The sequence below is a fragment of the Pundamilia nyererei genome, unplaced genomic scaffold (assembly GCF_000239375.1).
Source record: "Pundamilia nyererei isolate P.nyererei 1_Seehausen unplaced genomic scaffold, PunNye1.0 scaffold00111, whole genome shotgun sequence".
Taxonomy (NCBI): domain Eukaryota; kingdom Metazoa; phylum Chordata; class Actinopteri; order Cichliformes; family Cichlidae; genus Pundamilia; species Pundamilia nyererei.
Window position 1 is genome coordinate 1,539,760 of NW_005187512.1, and position 19,915 is coordinate 1,559,674.

The 19,915-nt window shown below is 39.8% G+C and overlaps 1 protein-coding gene across 2 annotated transcripts in view; it reads left to right on the forward strand.

Moving 5' to 3' along the window:
• Positions 1-19,915, forward strand: part of nrg3a (neuregulin 3a) — a 342,494-nt gene that overhangs the window by 195,725 nt on the left and 126,854 nt on the right. The gene's annotated exons all lie outside the window — the stretch shown is intronic.

Below are 19,915 nucleotides of genomic sequence, written 5' to 3' on the forward strand. Positions count from 1 at the left end.
TACATCTTATGCCATCAGCTTGTCCTCGGTCACGGTTTCCTTCCACATATAGCTTTGAAAGAAATTGCATATTAACCACTTGCAGCAACAAAAACATAATATTCCAGAAACACGCTTTGCTGATACGAGCAGCTGTTCGTAACACTTCCTACCTCAGAATAGACATCAGCGCAAACTACCGCATGTCCGCCATTACCTGCCTGGAACTGGAAATGACATCATTTTCGCGGAAATGTAGTTTTTTTTTGTTTGTTTTTTACCTTCAGGACCTTATAAGACTATACTGGTGTTTTTAAAAGTTATGTTTGACTTTATGACTTTCTGTATCATTCCTGGGATGCTTAGAACTCAAATTGCACTGCTGGAAATAGTTTATTTTGATGCATATGCTGTTTTTTTTGCAAATTTGCATTATAATATTTATTTTCGTTTTTCCTGCATTATATAAAAATTGGTGTATTTCAAAAAAAATAAACTATGAAGACACTCAAAATGAATTTCCTGTGGTGGGAAACTTTTTTGTATTTACAGTTTTGAGGGATAAGCCTCTTAAATTTCTCTAACTAGAAATATATGTTAAAAAAAACCAAAACGATTTTCAATTTTTTGTAGTTTATTGCACTTTTTTGCAATTTATGTAATTACTATGCACTTAATGCAGACATATTATTAAAATTTGGGCTATAATGATTGTATTGATGTATAGCAACTTCAAATGCTCCCAAAAATGGCACTAAAAAATGTAAAAATATAATATAAGCTCTGGCGGACTTGGCTCTATGGTAGGTCTTAAAGGGTTAATGTATTTTCACTTGAACAAGCAGCAGTTTTTTTATGTGCATTAAAGCTATATAAAAAACTTAACAGTGCAAATGCAAATTCCTTGCTGACAGTTTAACTAAAAGATATTTCCAGTGGAAATTGGCCGACATATCCTCAGCATAACGATGTATAATATCCACATAACTTAAAAAGAGGTTATACACACACAATACGGTAATATTATGTTAAAGCAAAGTCCATATTACTGACTAGGGTAGCTGTAATGCTCCAACAATCAATCAAGTGGTATGGCTTCATAGCTTCGTACTAAAACATTTTTTGACAGATCTTTGAGCGCCGTGTACCACATAACATCGGTTCGAGGTCAGTAAACACAACCAGAATTCATACATGAGGTGTACCAGATTATAAGGGGCTCTGTCGATTTTTCAGAAAATCAAAGGATTGATTTTAAGTGTGCCGTATTTTCCAAAAACACGGTAATAACGACCGCCCGCTAGCATGCTCTGTCAAACATTGTGCTTTGGTGTGTATCTGATGGATGAAAGCCAAACCACTTCCACAACCACTGAAGTTGCACATTTTTACAAACCAATTCTGGTTCATCTGTTTCATTCAACTATCTGCTTTCACCCTTCTCATTCTCCATCGCTGCCATGCTTTTCCACCATGTGCGTATGAAAACAAAGGCACTGCGAATGCATGTTTTACCCATATTCTATCGCGATATTTAATTTTCTTATCATTGCCTATATTATAGCAGTATTACTGTGAATGGTATGATATGGCCCTGCCCTACACCAAATATAATAAAATATGCAACAATTTAGAGAACGAATCTCCCTGCCAAACACTCAGATCACCTCATCGAGAGGTTCGCAAGATGATTCTGTTTCTTTCTTTAAAGATAGAAGCTTTTATTCACAGTGGTTAACGTGAACAAATGATTGGAGTCTTAGAGGTCAAGACCTAAAAAGGCAGCACACTCTCCTCTAATCCACTCTGCTGTTTAGTGTTAAACAAATACTACTAATTTCTCAACAACGGCTAATTATGCTTCTTCCTGGTTTCACCTCCTCCTGCCCCAAAAGCTCTGCAGGTAGTCGCATATTGAATGATCTACTGGTTAAGGAAGCTTTGTGAGATACTGAACGTGCGCACCAATGACTATAAATGCTGTGAATCTATGCTGGCAACTGCCACCCACTGTGAAGGGGTAAGCTAAGAAAAAAATCCAGTGAATGTAGTGTATTTGATATTGTAGCAGCATCTGTAGGGACTGCTTCTTTATTTGACGTACTTTATCAAAAGATTCTTGCATCTTTGTCTTCCTGCTATGTGTCTGTGAGCATTATATTAATATCTACGTGCACCTTATTTGTCCCAGATTTGAGAGTAGAGCTCGTGGGCATTTAGCCCCTTTAAATGTGGGGCCTTTTACTAATTAAGTCCCAGAACAACTTCTTCCAAAATCTAACCTCCGGACTTCCATCCGACCTCCTTTTCAAAGAGTGTGTTTTTCCAGCCCTGAGCTACGACTATACATCCATACGCATGTGAAAGTGTGCATGTGAGCATCCACAAATGAGGAGGGATTCTACTCAAGCAATGGAAGACTCGCTAAGCTGGAAAAATAAGATCAAAATGAATATGAGATGCAGTGGTCATTGTGCATTTGAACACCACACATGCGGTCTCTTACACAAAAACAACAAACCACAATACTGTGAGAAGTCATCTCACATGGGAAATTTGTTATTTTCTGTTTACAAGTCTGCTTGCATGCTGCTGGCCAGTAATCAGTAGCCGGTCTCAAGTTGAACATCTGCAGGCAGTTACAGTTTAGAATCACAGATTTCGGCCAACAAATGGACTGTTATCATGCTTATGGGGTCAACAGAGCTACGGAGAATCAGACAGCAGGATTTGGACTTTACAGATAAATTATGCTGTTTTTTGGGAAGGGGGGTTAATTTTTTTCTGGAATAGGTTATTTGCCATATAAAATATGGTTCAGATATTAGAGGTTGCTCTAAATTGGTTAGCCACTTCTGTAGTTTTCAGTTGATTATGCACTGTGAGGTTTAGTAAAAACTCCACCAAGCCCAGAACAATCTGGTTTTTTTTCTCTTTTATTACAAGAACAGTGTTGTAGCTTGAACTATGACAAGAAAAGCACAGAAAAGAGAAAATGGGTGAGAAAGACCAAGGTGTAGGTGGATGAGGAGTTGGAGATGGGGGAGGACTGTTGTCCTCCCTGGCTCGCTTCTGTTGCCATGACAACCCAATAATCTGTGGACAAGCTCAGCTGTTAAAGAGAGGAGGGTTGTAATGTATGCCGAGACTGCTTGATCAGGCTGCCTGCTAATGTTAATGCTTGTGAGGTAGAGAACAGCAGAGAGCTTAATCGCGTGGCAGTGAGCTTTCTAAAGGAATTGTATGGACCATCGAGCAATACGACATTCACTCTGGATCTGAATAACAGCTGGTATGACAAAGCAGTAAAACTAAGTGTGTTGCTTAAAAGATAACATTTGGAGTTTAGAAAGGATCATCTTTAATATTTAGGAACTGGTTAGACTAAGATAATGCTTCATAGGAATACTTCAGAAGTTGATCTACTTCCTGAGTGAGGCCTTTAAATATTACAAACCATATAAAAGAGGATACATTTTGTTTCAGCTTACTCGCTTTGAGACATTAATTTATCATCATCAACAAAAGAATGATGATTTTCACCGCAGGCGTGAGATCAATGCATAATCTGATTCAGTTTGTGTTTACAACAAATTGAGACAAATCCACTTATAAAATCCTGATCAATTCAGACAGTAAATGGGGATAAATTGAGCCGGTTTGTGGCATTATTTGCCACTGAATTAATCATTTTTTGTTAGTAAGACGAAACCTGATCCTTTTTGCAATGATTTCCTCCGACGAGTATCAAGTGGCATTCCCAGCCAGCTGTAAAACAGGTGTAGATTGTCCCCGGGAGCATTGTTTAGCGCTGACACTGTGTGCAACGCTCGCGTTTGCCATCCTTATGGGATGGCTGCAGAGTCAGAAGGAGATGTGAGTCATAAGGACTGCTCGTCCTCTCACACAGAGACCCACCGTGCATACATGCCAGTGCTCCATGCTTTGGGCAACATAGTCAGGCATTCATTAGTGCTCAGCTAACCAGGAAATTAGTCACTGTGCTAAGATAATATTTTAAGAACATGGCAAGAGGCCAATGCATTGAGTTTTAAAAGTATGTGATACTGAATTTGATTAATTACTTTTTGAGCTAAGCGTGATTTTTTTTCTGAAGAGGACCAAAGGTCTAATAATAGCTTTGGTGTAATTACTGCTTCAAACAATGTCTGTTTAAATATCTTTCTGACCATTTTTCCTAAACACTATTGCAGTCATTTATCTCTTTATTCTTATCCTCTGATTTTAGAGAGAACTGTTGGCCCCGAGTAACGATTCTGCTATACGCTGATTCCTACTGAGCCAGCGATCCAGGAAATTTCACTTCACCACTTCTTTCTTGGAACAGTTTATTTATTCTGTCTTCAGAGTTGCATGCAATGAATTTGGTTTCTGGACAGTTTAGTATTTATTTCCTTCTGCCAGAGTGACCAGGCAAAAACTGTGTCCTTGTGCCTAGTTAGCTAAGCCCGTCTCACTGCCCTCTGTTGAGAAGCTATTCCAAAGCGTCAGGAAGGAAATCTCACCTGGCAAGTAGAGATGGTGTGGGTTTAGAAGAGATCCTTCCAGAGCCCGAGCCAATGAGACAGGACAGTGACACAGATACTCTCTGGAGGTTGGAACCAGATATATCACGCACGAACCCTGGCGCTGCTTGCGTACTGCCAGCTACGATGTTGGTTCAGTGTGTGTTGCGGGTCATACAGTCGACCTCTCATTCAGTGAGGGTGTTTTTGAGCAATGTAAAATCTTACTTTGGGACCCATTGTAAACCTTTTTTAAAAACACTAAACATGATGGAAGGGGGCTTGCTGGCTTTTAATTTGCACTTTTTTGCTCAGGGGTCTTTTTTGGATTGAATGAATGTGGAGCACATTGCTCAAGAGCACTGAATTGAAAAACTAAACAGCCGTGTAGCTTTAAAACATTATTCAAGACAAAGAGTACTGATATAAAGGGTACTGATGTTTCAGATTTTATTTGTTTGATATCTGTTTTTTTGCTTCATCATTGAGAGTGAAAGGCCACACGAGAACCTCTCCACAGTTGTAAACTTGAGCATTTCATTATTTCATCATTTATTCATTTATTTATTTATTTCACACTTAATTAAATGACCCTTGAGCTGATATGTTGTGCAGGTAAAAAACATGCAATGGAGGCCGCGTCTAAAGTTTAGATAAAACAGTATGAAAAGAACGAATAGAATATTTTGTAGCGCCCACTCACCAAGGATTCCTGTGTTTCCTGCACGACGTGAAGAACGAGATGGGAGGGGTAAGGCTCCACTGCTTTCTGGAGTGTAATCCTCCTTCCCTTACTGACAATCCTCCTCATCTTCCCTCCTATCTCTGTGGACTCCAGTCTTGTCTTTTCCTGGGTGACCTTAGGCTTTTCCAAAGCATTCAGCCATGGATCAGCCCCACTAGATTGACTTGGGCTGCACAGGTGCGAGGAGCGGCTGCACAGGGGAATAGATGACTTTACTTCCCCTCCTCATGCACACATACACACACTTACAAGCCAATTAACAAGAAGCATGCATGAAATTGAAAATATAGCAGCCATAACACACATTTAAGCTGCCAGTAAACAAGCTGATTAAAATGTATATGGAAAAACACAGGCGTGTGACACATTTGTGTCAGAATTCCAGTGTCATGTCATGTTCACTATATATGTTTTTAAATATAGCATAAATTGGGAAAAAAAGAATGTTTTCAGCAAACTGCACAAACTGTCTTTTGGGTTTGTTATCGTGATGCTCTGGGTGATGGGGATAAAGATAGACATGAGGTAAAGAACCACGTGCTCACATATAAACACAGTTTGATGGGGAATGTTTTAAGTCAAACCAAAATGCTTTCCTCAATCTATCCAACTAATTAACCAGCAAGTAAAAGCATAATTAAAAGGTGAGTGTTCCCATTTGATAATTACAGCCTTTAAATGTGGACTGTGTTGCTCGTTAAAAGGTTGCTGTGCCTGGTGTGTTATGGCATCAATGCCAGGGACACCTTGTGTGTATCTCTGCATCTGTAGCAGCATTTAATAGACTGGCTTTGACTCTTTATGATGACAACACATCAGGAAACAGGTTTGCATTAACGAGTATCCATTAAAATGTGATGTGACACAATGTTATACATTCTTTGTTGTTTTTACAAATATGTTACTTTATTTTGATGCCTGATCATTATGCAGAATTTGTTTCCCCTGAGTGAAACCTTTGCATCTTCTGCCCGTTACCTTGTAGTAAAATATCGACCATCGACAGCACGGGATTTTTTGCTTCACATCAGATTTTTGTCTCATTTCCAGTGTTAGCAAGCGTGGTTTGGTTTAAACATTTTTTTCCAAATATTCAAACAGTGTTTCAAGTGGCATTTAAATGCTGTTGAGCCAACGGTTATAAATAATGTTTGATAATCCTCTGCTTTTCAGCCATTTTTCAACCAGTGCTCACTAACTCCAGAAAGCATTTCATACTCAAAGCTCAGGAGACTTTAGTCAATGTCACATTCCGCTGCCCTGAACTCTTTGCTCTGGGCATTTGGAAAAAACCCTTAATGCAATCAGTCACACAAAAAAGGACACATGTGAGAGTTATCCCAAGATACCCTCCGACATCACATTCCAACTGTGAGTTTGTCAGGAGTCAACGAGTGTGTATATAGAGGTCAGTGCATTCTGGGAAATATTGTTTCTGTCAGCAGGGATTTACCTTGACAGGATAAAGGTGTGTCAGATGCTCACTACAGAGAATATTTGTTAGAAACAAAGCAATGTCAAAGTATTTTGTCATTAGAGAAACTAAAAAATCTGTACTGCTAATTAAATTCACAAACCGCTCGGATGCTGATAAAAAAAGAAAATCCTTCTTTTTCTTAGTCACTTCTTCTCCATCTTTCTTCCCTTTTCTTTCTTCAGACGGCCCTCCCTCTCTCTGTTCTCTCCTTCTCCCTCTCCTTCTCTTTTGCTTTGTCGATTTCTCTAAACCCTCTTCGCCATCTGTGCGATAATAATGGCACACCAGTGGGAGTTCCACTGGTGTCTTTCTGACAGTAATAAACAAGGCTGATGCCATGGCATGCTTTCGAGGTGGGAGAAAATTAAACAGATAAGAGACCACATATTGTGGCTAGAAGGCACCGCTTTTGGTGAGCGAATCCTCCAAGATGCAAAGAGGAGCGCTCAACGTGCCTGGGAATGAAAAGCAGAAGCTGGAAAGAAGACAATTTTGGACCAGGAAACAAGCAATAAAAGGGCTTTTTGGATGACATGGTGACTGAGAGGGGCTGAACAGAGAGCGGTGGTGGCCAAATGTTAGTGTGTCACTGTTTGCTGATTAAATTAGCACACAATGAAGGCTTGATTATCACTTGGCAGTTCAATCAGCTACCATCAAGCTTCATATTGTGGCTAAAACTAAAATAAAACATTCAAAACTAGCTTGTTTTCGTTGGTGTAAAATCCCCAGTCGGCATTTATTTATGGTTTTGCTTTACAGCACTCAGCATCACACTGAGCAACCCAGGGATAGTATACATGTACTGATGGAAACCCAACCAGACACATATTCACAAGATGCTGACATGCTCACCTTGCTATATTCAGCCTATTTATATCAAAACCAGACCTTTAGGACTCTAATGCACGTTGTGCAAGCGTCTTATGTCCATTTGAAGCTTTTGCTGAAGTGATGACGTGCTCAGATTTGGACGGTAATTATAGAATTATGTCTGATTAGTGTTATTTCCAGTGGTTGTGAGTTTTCTCAAGCTGTCTTCTCAGTGCCATTTCTTAGTCTCAGCAACTTCTGAGTGTCTTATTGATTTGTATTGATGGTTTTGTTTGTCTCAATTAGAAAGATTTACCAATTTTAATTGTGCAATTGCATTAGTTGTCACTTAGTTTGGTAAACAGCACAAAGTATCCAATTAAGCCTCTTTGGTGAACGTACTGTACACATGCACTGTGCATGCACGCATGTGCACGCGTGTGTGGGTGGGAATGAGTGTGTAAGAATGTGGAGTCTGTTTATCATAAACATAATATGAATTATGTGAATTTATTGGTAAAAACTGTCTCTGGAAAAGAATCTACACAGTTGTGTTTGTTGTTGAATCTGTTATGACAGTGATGGGGAACCATGAACTGCGATCTGCACTGTGAGAGCGCAGAAACACTTGAAAGCTTGAAATAATTGTCAAATTCAACACTGTTATGAGTAATAGCACTTACACAAATTATGATCATTAATCAAAAAGACATTTTAAAGGTAGTTTGAAGGTAGATGAAGAATATCCTGAAGCGATTGGGTAAAAATGCTTTAAATACTTTAATTCTTGGGTGACACTATTGTATTTTTTAAAATCTTTTTCTTTTCAAAATACTGCACTAGAGTATTGCTTTGCAGTAAAATAACACATGTCACCAAACTCAAAAATGATAGAAAGTTGGTAAAATTAACATAGATAGCACATGCATGAAACAAACACTTTTTGGGATGCACAACACAGTGATTTTTGTAAAGATCCACTGTTTAAACCCACTTTAAAAAACACTTGAGATTTGGTGCCTAGACTTGAGAGACATGAGGTTTATAGTTAAGGTAATTACGCAAAAATGAAAAATAAGCATCATGACTTGAATTTTGGGGTTTGGTTTGGATGAATTTCTGTCTGCTGTGACAAAAATCCTAATCGACTTTCCTTCTGGTTTGCACCGTTTCTGTTTCGTGCTTTGACGTGAGTGACAGCCAGGATGTTTTTCATTATAAGAATCAGTGATATAAATCAGTGAGCTGAAATAGGATCACATTTTTATTCCAACACCGACACAGACTCATCATTCGGAGGCTCATAACTTACTATGATGCCATTTGCCACATTCGGTCATAGGCAGTAAAAGGGGTATAAGCATTTCAAAGGTGTGTTCGGACACACAACACACAAACGTACGTCCAGATATCATACATGTCTGACAGCTCTGTCAAGGCTGTCAGGGATACACTGAGGAAGGAGAAAAAGGAGAGTCATGACCTCATGGTGCGAGACAAAAGCAAGAGGCAGAAAAATAAAGGCGAGAGACAGAGATGGGGTTACAGGAAGTGTTTGGCACATCAAAGCTTGAAGAATATTGCAGCGTTATCCTCGATAATGATGCACAAAAACTCACAAGATGTGTAGCGCACAGTAATAAAACTCACAGTGAAAGGAGATAGTAAGAGGTATGGGTGGGGTGGAGGAGTGGATGAGGATGTAGACATACAATAATTTGGTGGTGTTCCTAATCAAGGCATCCCTTTCAAGTCAGCAGGTTTGATGTGGTAATAGGATGCAAATGTATGCAAATGAACCTTCTTTTCCCTCCAAACTGTGAATTTGCTTTGCCCCTTTATGCAGGATGGGAGAACTCTGAATAAACAGGCGAACAAGGCATGGGACTATTGATTATAATGTATTTATTATAATTATTTTATAATTATAGGAAAAGTTTTAAGTTGGCACCAAAGACACTGTAATTTACCCTGCCTGTACCTGAACTCAGGTATCGAGGTGAATATCAGCATGTACGCCATCGAAAAATAACTTTTATAATGAACGCAAAAGCAAAAGGTGTTGTAAAATATATATTTACATAAGGAATTGCTGAGGAAAGTAGAAAGGCAGGAATATTGAACATAGAGACGGAGATTGCAAGCGACAGAGAGGGAGAATAGAAAAAAAAGAATAACTGAAGACAAGCTGTGCCTGCAATGTTAAGCAGGTCTGGAGTCCCAGTGCTACCTGGGAGCTATACCAGCCTGCTGATGTGTGTTTTCACTGTAGTGCACTTCACTCTGAAATGGCAGCAGCGCCCTAAGCCCAGACATGTCTGTCTCCTTCTCTGACTAACAAGAAGCAGCCCTCAGTCAGGATATTTTCAGAATAGCGAGGCTTGATTACACATGTAATCACACATGCAATGCATGAACCCTATGGCAAAACACCCACACTCAGATGCTTTACAAACCTTGAGAGGGCTCACGCATAGTCCCTGCATACAGTGGCTCCCTCATGCACCTCATTATGTCTTCATGGATTTTTTATGTTTTCCCATCTTGTCAAGAAGAGAATCTGGTGAAGGTCACTGTAACACTGACACTCGGCTAATGGTCAATTTGACAATTTAATTCTCTTTTAAACATGCTTTTTCTCCACTTACTGGCAATTAAGTATTTTCTGAAAAGCCAGAAATCACCTCTGAAGCAGTGTTATCAGACCTGACCCAATGCATAAGCTAACTAACCGCCTGCTTGGGGTGCCTGTAGCCACAAGGGGGCCCACAAGGGCACTTGTCTCCATTTGAGAATGAATTAAAGGGATAACAATAGGGCACACTTTTGTTCTGACCTGGCTGGGCAGTGTAGCTCTTGAACTGTGTGACCTACTAGCTGAAAGTCACTTCCGGGGCTTTATTCAGTGATATATCACACACATTTTTAGTCAGGTTAAAAATATCCCGTGTTAAACTATTCTGTCTCCCGGTAAACTATCTCGGGTCATAGTATAAAAGATATGCTCCGTATTCAGTTATCTCGGGATTTTATATAAAAGATTCAGTTTAATAAATAGTGTCTTTTTATATTTTATTATCTTTGCATTCTTAGACTGAAGCACAGGTGCAAACTGTGGAGGAAGGATTGCAGTGGGAGTAGAAGAACTCAGGTGTGAGATGCGACTGTGTGGCACTCGAAAGCAGCATTTTTTTTAGATCCTCTTTGGAACTGGTGCCCAGTGCAGAGCAAACTGGTGAAGCTTAAAGTAGCACAGCTCCTTATTGTTTGTGCTGGAGTGAGGCTGAACTCATTCCAGCTGCACCTGCCTGTTGTTAGGCTTAAACTCCATCCTCAAAAAGGCAGAGTGATTGCCCTGGAGCTGACAGTTGGTCACAGGGGGGCATTCCCGGTTTTGGTTGTGGAAATAACACTTTAATTATTTCCCACTTCACAACATTATCTCCAGCAGTTATGTTTGCCCTGCTATGAGTCTCTACCTACATTGTATGTGCACGCCTTTAAGCTTAGGTAGGTCTAACAATGGACGTTATAATGAGTTCACCCAGTACTGACTGATTCTCTCATCACAAAAGAAAACCATTTGTGTGCACACTTATGGATGTTACAGTACACAAGAAAGCACCAAGCATTAGCTCATAATGTGAGTGTATGTTTGCTCCCATACCAAATATGGACATCTTGAAAACAGAAAACCCCATTCATGCATTGCCAAACAGCAGGAATGTGTATATAAGTAAGTCTGTAAAACCAACACACTGGTTATAGTTTTACAGTTTTATTCTTATAGCTCCAAACCACAACAGCAGTTGCCTCAGGGCGCTTTACATTCACAGAGATCCTACAATAACACAGAGAAAACCCCACAGAAGAGGGGCCTGAAAGCTGAAGTACATTTAGCCCAAAGTTGATGCGCATCCATCTGGATCTAGTAGAATGCTACAATTCACTGCATCCCAATTCCTGTCAGGCGTCCGTCAACTCTCTCTACTAATGCAATGAAAGGTTTAATAATGGATTGCACTTATATAGCGCGTTTCGAGACCCTCAAAGCGCTTTACAATTCCACTATTCATTCATTCACACTGGTGGAGGCAAGCTACAGTTGTAGCCACAGCTGTCCTGGGGCAGACTGATAGAAGCGAGGCTGCCATATCGTGCCATCGGCCCCTCTGGCCATCACCAGTAGGCGGTAGGTGAAGTGTCTTGCCCAAGGACACAACGACCGAGACTGTCCGAGCCAGGGCTCGAACCGGCAACCTTCCGATTACAAGACGAACTGCCAACTCTTGAGCCACGATCGCACGGTCGTTTAAATAGTAAAATGTTATTTTGGTTCAGTGAGACAACTCACTCAACTATTTAAATGATCAGAACTCCAGCAGAAAATATTCTATTGCCCCAAATCATCTCCCATCATTCTCTACAGATTAACATACATTTGGGGAGTAATGAAAAAGGCTCAGGAGGAATGAAGATTCCTTCTGAGCCTAGAAGTATTTGCTGGAATGGCTGAAACAGCAGACAGTGATGCAAGGCAGCAATGACACTGATGTTTCAGAGGGAAGATGTGAAACTTGTATAGTTTGGTTAGACTGGATATTGTAATATTGGAGCCTGTGTGACTTGTGGAGAATGAGCCATATTATGTTTGATATGGTTAATTTTTAATAGCAGTATATTTTTAAAATACATCAGGGATTAAAAAAGGAGTTTGTCTCACGAATCTTTCTACAAATTCACATACTGTGGGGGATCTTTTGGTTCAATGACAGGAAAATTCCTCTGACATTGTGATAATTGGATAAAATGACTTACATTCCAAAACATACTAATGACAGCAGCAACACTTTCAGAATAACAGTCAAGTAACATTATATTATTGCTATTATTGAATTATCACAGATAAATCTCAAAGATGAATCAGTCTGCTTACTCACGAATTGTTTTGTATTGAATTTGAGTCATGAAATGGGAATACCGAGTACCAAAACTTGCAGACTTCTTGGAGTAATATTAATAAAACCTAAAAATGATGAAATATGCAGAAATAATTGGATTCAATTTAATCAATAAATGAAACCGTCATTCCATATGATTTGTAATCGGTGTTTCCTAATCTGCATTTAATATGTTTCTCATTCATTTTCAATTTTATTAGAATGTGCACATGAATATGTATATAGGTGTGTTAGGGAGAGAGACAGAGAGAGAGAGAGAGACTTTAAGTGTGATTGTTATATGTGTATAAACACTTCTGACTATAAAAAGATCATCATGTGCCTGAGAAACATGGCTAATAATGGAGCCATTGTTTTTCTTCTTTGGTTTACTGCAGCGCTGTTTGTTATTGACCAAGAGTGAGCATGCTATTTCAGGGTTGCAACCCCACAATTCTTTGCTCCAGGCTGAGACTGGGCATAAAAGAGGTTTTCCCTCTTCAAGCTGTGGTCGTGAAGGCCATAGGTTGAACGCAGCATCTGTCAGGAGATGTCATGCTGTTCCGTACCTGACATCCATTTGTCTGTTTTCAGCTTGTTAGGGATAGAGGTGAGTGTAGGTGCAGCCTTGAACACCTCGCTGATGTAAGTGGAAGAAGGAAAAAGTATTTCCAGAGAGATTTGGAGTACAACGGCCAGAGAGAACAGAGGAGAGGACATAATGGCCGTGATCCTAATGGATACTGACAGTCCTCCCTGTATAAGTCCAGTGCTTCTCATTCACTGGAGATCAACCTGTTTTCTCACACATCGATACATCGATTTCACATATGACATCATAGATACAAACAACACTTTAAATATTTAGTAATTTAAAAAAATAAAAGTAAAAACTCACCAATTTGTGATATAGTCACAACCTATAATCTACCAAGTTGTTTCTATCAATCCATTCTCATGTGTAGTGGTTATAGTTGGTAGTTGGTAGTAACTATATCACTTGGTTAGGGTTAACTGTAGGCATTAGGTGCAACTTAGTTAGCCTTAGACATTAAACTATTTACTTTGGTTTAAATTATAAGCCAGCCACATATTATAAAACTTTGTTTTCCTGGTTGCCATGGTAACACCTCCTGCTTTTTTTTCTCCAAAACAAAATATGTTTCTCACATGAAACCTATTACCTATTGAAGGGCATTACTTACAAATCTGTGCTTGATATCATGAAAAAAACATAGGAATTAATGGAAGTCAACATGAAATATGGATTACTTTTTTATGACTGTTCCACAAACTGTTGTGAGACTGGGCTGGGCTGGGCTCACTCTCTTTTATTCATTTTTTTAAGACTTTGAGAGTGGAATGAGCACTACGAGAGTGCCAGTTAGTGCTATCATATTCAAGAGGAATGGAGGCATGTCTACAGTTAATGTCTCCAAAACTAAGCAGCTCACATCAGAAATAGTCATATAAATATAAATCACCAAAGACCAGCAATAAAAAAATGTGAATTTTATTTGGGCCAAGTGGTATTTTGAGTTGTTTATTTAGTCCCAAAAAGTTGATTCTGTTCATCTGACTTCTTTATACTGAAGAAGTCACTTGGATGAGTGAACGTTTGGCTCTTTCTCCCACTGAAAACTTTTCGTCCAGATGGAAAGAATCAACTTTTTGGGATTTACTTACCTGCATTAAGACTCTTTTGTTGTGCCTTAATCCCCAACAAGTCCAAAAGTCTAAAACTTTTGGACACAATGGGACACATACAAAAGCAGAAGAAAATTCTGAGTCACAGTTGGACTGGAGCCTATCCCAGCTGCTGCAGAGCGAGAGGCAGGGTGTACACCCTGCACAGTCACCTCTCTGTGTTAGCCCAATCTGTCGCAAGGCTAACACAGAGAGACAGACAACCATTCACACTCACCTTCACACCTACAGCCCATTTAGAATCCTGTTTTTCCACACAGATATGGGGGAGAACATGCAAAATCCAAACAGAAAAAAACGATATATTTTGTCTGCCATCCATAATCAGTTTTTTAACATTGGCTCCCCAATTGCATGGCTAGTCATGGGACATGGGACAAGTTTGGTCTTCATGTTGACATCTCAGAGTTGCTTACTTTTGTTAGTTCCTCAGCCTGAATGTATTTTAATGTGAAAAAAAAATAATGAAAATGTGGAATGAAATTGGGGCACAGTTGCCAAAAACATCCTACTGGGACATTTAACAAGTCTGTGTTCCCTTATGTGTTTCTCTGTGTGTTTAGAAGCTATTCTGAGCCAAAAACCAGAAGCCTATTAAGTTTTTGTTACACAGGGTTTTCTTTACATGCTTGGTGTTTCTCTCCCTTTTTCATGCTGTGGCTCCAGTGGCTAGTCCTTGTTAAAAATATTATCTCATACTGACACTCTACAACATTAATTGTCTCTCAAAGAGAGCACACAGTGGCATTAATGTGCAGGCGCAGTGTGCTTCTAAAAACTGTTGGCTTGTGATTGGTGTATTTTTAATAAAATAAAATAAAATGACACTACTGAGAATAGCATTTAAATTTATAGCCAATATATTGCCAAACAACATTTGTGGTCACCTTTGAGTACCAGCTATAAATTGTACTGCTGTACGTCCAATCTGTAACATAGTTTTTCACATCTAATAATGACTTTTATTATTAAACAGTTTAGCACTCACCTAACAGACAAGCCAGTGACTTTCTAAACTTAAGGTATTTTAACTTTAATAATTTTGATGATTATAAACTACTTCTTTGTGCATTAATCATCAGTACAAAGTCATGGTTGATGAGTCTTCTGTGATATATCCCATGATAAATACATCTTTCTCTCGCTGCATAATAAAAGAGCAAATGCAAAAATATGCTCATTGATCTAATATCTGCCATGTTAACCTCCCAAAATAAACTATTTTTGCATAGTCTTCACATTCAGCTCTAGAGAGCATTATCTTATTGCTACACAGATGGCCACCTGGCTCCCACTGAACTAACATGGGATGCACTCTCCTGATGTTATTAGCTGCACTCAGATGTCCTGTCCTGGTTGTAAATTACTGTATTTCTGCAGTGGGACTGTAGTGAATATTTTGTAAAAGAAGAGAGAGTGCTTCATCATACCTTCAGTATCCAATGGAACTGCAGCACAGCCTTTGCATTGTGAAACAGTGAGAACAAAACCCTCAGAAATGTCAGCTGTGGATACAACCTAAAGCCTTTGTTGTGCCAAACGTTTTACTGTTACTGCTTTGTGGAAGGGGCCGGTGGGGGACTTGCTAATTATCAAATTTTCAAGTTACTAAATATTAAGACCTTGCAACAGTTCATTAAGCTTTTTTTTCAAGTCTGTCTCAACTTCTGTCTTGCTGACAAATTCTATTGTTAAAATAAAATGACCTTCGGCTTTTTGTGGAGGCAGATTTTTCTTCTGTTTTTCTTCCAGTCGAAACTTTTTGGTGACATTTTCAACACATCCCTTGAAAATTGCTCAAACCAAATCTTTCTCCTAGCTCCAGCATAACCTCTCAACCTTACCTGTCTTTTTTTCAATTTTACACACTACATGAATTCTTCCTCTTTTCACTTGTGTACTTCCAAACCCTTTCTGTCATACTCCTGAGATGGAAGAGGACTGCCATTTTCATGTGAGAACTAGTGTCACAGTATCATGCAGACTGAACAGAATCAAGAAGGGAGAGACGGAAGTCCATGTGGGTGTTGGAAAGACTTTAAGCGTCTAGTGCAGGTTTGGATGTTTGCTTTTATGGCATGTCAATGTGCAGCTCACCCGCTTGATTCAAGAGTCCGTAACAGACTATAGGAAAAACTGAAGGTTTTATTAAGGTCACAAAGTTACTTTATACTTCCTCTATTAGTGTACAGCACTCTGGCTTATGGAGATACAAAGGGCAGATCGATGAGCATTGCAGATGGAGCAGCGCTGTGCACAAGTCAGAAGATTTGCTTTGATATGTGTTATAAATCAGCTAATGCTGACAGGAGAGCTCACATGGGTGGCAGCTAATGGTTCCCAGTGTGACAATATAAACATCTGGTTGCAAAACTAATATTACAATGTCACACATGCTTACACATTTTAGTCAAAATCACTCTTATGCACACCATCTTTATCCTAGAAGTGACTTACTAATTAGAAATATGTGTGATCCATTGGGTACTGAAGACTAATTCATCCTTTTTGACTCTTCTGCCAGCTAATTTTAGTGTCTCTTTCCCCATTCCTTGGCTCTGTTGGTAATCCATACACACAGTGTACATGTACAGAAAGTGACCAACAAACATACGTGTTGTCTGGTCACTGTGTGCCATTTTAATTGCTCATTGACATTGATTGTCCAAGTCTGTTTTGGAAGGATCATTCTTCATATTTTCTCATTTGGTTGTTTTTATGGTGGTAGTGGTGAGCATTTGATGACACATTAACCTAGAATCACCAATAGCTGTGTGATTGTTTTGATCTGTTGGCGATAAAGGCCAAAGCATGACTTTCATAATTTTAAAACTCATCAAGCATCCGGTGAGAACTTGTGATCTATGCATAGGGGCAAATTCATTGTGGGAGAGATGATTCTCATTAGCCCTGTTTCATCATTCATCATAGCATAAAGTCAAAACTCCTTTGCATTGATTTACAGCGACACCTAACTTTTAGCAGACTAATAAACACAAACCATACCAGCAATTCTACCCAACGCATAAAAAACATTTCCCTTCATATGTCGTTTATCTTATATATCAGGGGGGTTTTGGCGGGGGTGGGCGGCTTGTAGGAATAAGACAGTCAAAGGAGCTTGAAGTTTCCTTGAAGACGTTTCACCTCTCATCCGAGAAGCTTCTTCAGTTCTAAGAGCCATTGGTGGAGAGTCGCAGATTTTAAGCCCTATGGGAGTGTCCTGAAGAAGGTTGTGGACCCCCTGTTGATCTTCTGCCTAATCACATGAGCCAAGGTGGGAAATCCTATCATCTGATTTGCTGAGGTCAAATGGCCCAGGATGTGAGTGGGCGTTAAGGCTTCTGATCTCAAAACTGGATTATAGATGGCAGACACGAGTCACACCTTGGCTCGTGTGATTAGGTAGAGGATCAAAAGGGGGTCCATGAACCTCCTGGATACCCTCCCATAGGGCTTAAAGGACTTACTGCTAAGATTTTAGAAAAGGTTGTGGCTAAGCAGCTCACAGCAGTTTTAGAGAAAAATAATATTCTCAACTAATTTCAGTCTGGCTTTCGTAGAACTCATTCTACTGAAACAGCCCTTCTTAGGGTCTCCAGTGACATTTTGATGGAAAACGATGCAGGAAAATGTTCTGTTCTGGTGATGTTGGATCTCACATCGGCATTTGACACCATTGACCATCACAGCCTACTTGAAAGGCTGAAATACTGGGTTGGTGTAACTGGATCTGCCTTAGAGTGGTTCTCTTCATATCTGTATGAACGTTACTTTTTTGTGGCAGTTTCTAAATACAGGTCATCTTCCACGTCCCTGTCCTATGGTGTGCCACAAGGCTCTGTGCTGGGGCCTTTATTGTTCTTAATATATCTACTTCCCCTCCAGCATATTTTGAGCCCCTTTGAGGACAGTTGCTACCACTGCTACGCCGACGATATTCAGTTATACATTTCTTTCAAGCCCTAAGATGTTTCTAAGCTGCAGATTTTGAATGAGTGCTTAGAATCAGTTAAAGTTTGGATGGCTGACAACTTCCTCCAACTTAATGAAGGAAAGACTGAAGTCCTCGTATGTGCTCCTGACAGACACGTACCTAAGACAATGAATGCTCTTGGTCCTCTTGCAACATTTGTGAAATCATCCATCAGGAACCTCGGGGTAATCTTCGACCCGTCTCTCACTTTGGATGTTCACGTCAAATCTTTGGTTCGGTCCTGCTTTTATCACTTAAGAAACATTTCCAAACTAAGCCCCTTTGTATCTTGCACTGAACTGGAGATTGTCATTCATGCTTTCATTTCATCAAGACTGGACTACTGTAATTCACTGTTTACATGTTTAAACAAAAACTCCCTGGAGCGTCTGCAGATTGTTCAAAATGCTTCTGACCAAAACATCGAAGTACTCACATGTGACACTGTTGCTAATACAGCTGCATTTGCTCCTCGTCACATTCAGAGTCTACTTCAAGATTCTGGTACTGACTTGTAGAGCTCTCTATGGTCAAGCTCCTGCCTACATCATTGAACTTCTACAGCCTTATGTTCCTAGCAGGGCTCTTAGGTCATGTGACCAGGGTCTACTTGTCATTCATTATACAAAGCTGAGAACTAAGGGAGACAGAGCTTTTGCCACTGTGGCTCCCAGACTGTGGAACTCTCTCCCACTGAGCATAAGATCTCTGGATTCAGTAGCTTCTTTCAAAAAACAACTAAAAACACATCTTTTTAGAATTGCATTTTGTTAACTGTTGTCTGTTTTGTTTTATGCTTTGTTATCCTTGTGTGAAGCACTTTGTGATCTTTTATCTAGAAAGATGCTATAAAGTTTTACGTACTTACTTACTTACTCTCCACTAGTTGCTCTTAGTACTGAAGAAGCTTCTCGGCTGAGAGAGGGAACATCTTCAAGGAAACTTAGAAGCTCCTTAGAAGACGATGACCTGGATGACCGGGCGATCGTGGCTCAAGAGTTGGGAGGTCGCCTTGTAATCGGAAGGTTGCCGGTTCGAGCCCCGGCTTGGACAGTCTCGGTCGTTGTGTCCTTGGGCAAGACACTTCACCCGTTGCCTACTGGTGGTGGTCAGAGGGCCCGGTGGCGCCAGTGTCCGGCAGCCTCGCCTCTGTCAGTGCGCCCCAGGCTGTGGCTACAATGTAGCTTGCCATCACCAGTGTGTGAATGTGTGTTTGAATGGGTGGATGACTGGATATGTAAAGCGCTTTGGGGTCCTTAGGGACTAGTAAAGCGCTATATAAATACAGGCCATTTACCATGACTGAACTTTTTTAAGTTATGTTGTGGCCAGGTGCTTATAGGGGGTAGTAAGTGAAACCACCAAATGATACGCACAGCTAAGGTTAGAAAAATAGGTGTAAATAGTCCTATTTTTAAAATTATGCTGTACTAGAAACACAGTAGATGAGAGATTTAAACTGTAGTGAGCCAGAGCAAATATCCATTTTCAACAGTTTGTGCTAATTTAGCAGATTTTTTTTTCTGGGGTTGCCGAAATTCTTTCATTGTGTGTGCAAGTTCATACCATGCAAAGCCTAACTCAATGTTTGGTTTACAGGGACAAAAATGAACTAACTCATGTTTGTTTGTTTTTTGTTTGTTTTTATTGGATGCTCTGATTCTATTTTAGTAGAACGTCGCCATACCATCAATGTAGCCCTGAATCGTTTCCACTTCTGAATGTAAATAAATATTCTGCGTCAGAATGACA